The sequence below is a fragment of the Seriola lalandi genome, unplaced genomic scaffold (genome assembly GCF_002814215.2).
Source record: "Seriola lalandi dorsalis isolate HSWRI2012SDOR001 ecotype SW California unplaced genomic scaffold, Sedor1 jcf7180002053861, whole genome shotgun sequence".
Classification (NCBI taxonomy): domain Eukaryota; kingdom Metazoa; phylum Chordata; class Actinopteri; order Carangiformes; family Carangidae; genus Seriola; species Seriola lalandi.
In genome coordinates, this window is record NW_019524414.1 from 1 (window position 1) to 1,238 (window position 1,238).

The window sequence follows — 1,238 nt, forward strand, 5'->3', positions numbered from 1 at the left end:
CTCCTCCTCCTCCTCCTCCTCCATCACCTCCTCCTGTGTGAGATGTTGGAGGTCTTCTGCTGGAGCCATGCTCACAGTTTCCCCGCTAACCTCCATGCTAACAGAACTTCAGAAACGAAACTTAAAGTTAAATCATGCTCGGCTCTGAGCGTGTTAGCTTAGCAGCGTGTTAGCTTAGCAGCGTGTTAGCTTAGCAGCTGGTTAGCAACAACATACGTCACTCTCTCAGCACTGAAACGATATTCAAAATTTAAAAAAATGAGCTTCTTTAGCTGCTGTTAAAGTAAACGGTTCACAGCTGCCGCCAGCGGTTTGCTAACAACACGGAAGTGATGGCGTGTCGCCGAATATGCTCCGACAGAAACGTTTCCTCTGTCCGGGCTCCACAGTCGGTCCGCCTCAAAGATCGTCTATGGTCAGATTTTTCAGAAATATTTATTGAACATTGCAGAACAGTGGTATGTATCAATAGAAAAGTCAGCATAAACAGTTTATACATAGCACCTGTAGCATTGAACTTTGAGCAGACACTATGAAAAAATAAAACAAAGGGAAGAAAATAAGTTACAGAAAATGTTTTCGGATGCACAGATTTTCATCATGTTTTGAGAGAAGTTTGAAGTTTTAAATAAATAGAGTTAAAAATGGTGAGTTCAAGTTCCCACCCTCCTCCTACTAAATTTTTAACCAGCCACCAAAGCGTTTCTTTTTTAAATTTTTTTACCAAAAATCTTTTAATAATAATATTTTATCAATCTTTTATTTTTTTTATTTTATAGCTATTGAATGTCAATGAAATCAAGTTTGTTTTATTCTAGTAACATTATTTCAATTTGTTTTTTTGCCCATTTTATTTTTGTAAGGCTTTTCCAACCATAAATGTTAAATTATTTTTTTATCAATCTTTAAATTTTTTTATGCTTCTATCCAAAGATTTTAATTAAGTTAAATTAGATTTTATTCTATTATGTTAAAAGTTTTATTTTTTATTGTTTCTTTTTCAGATTTTTTCAACACATAAATGTTAGTTCAATTATTTTATGAATATTTTAATTAAGTAGTTTTTGAACCTAATATTTTAATCTAATTAAATTGTTTATTTTATCTTATTTTGTAACATTTATATATATATTTATATATATATTTATTTTCTATTGCATTACCTTTCTCAGACTTGGTGTGAATTTTTATTAATCTATCCTAAAATTGTCCTTATTTACAGAAAAAACATTGTGTCT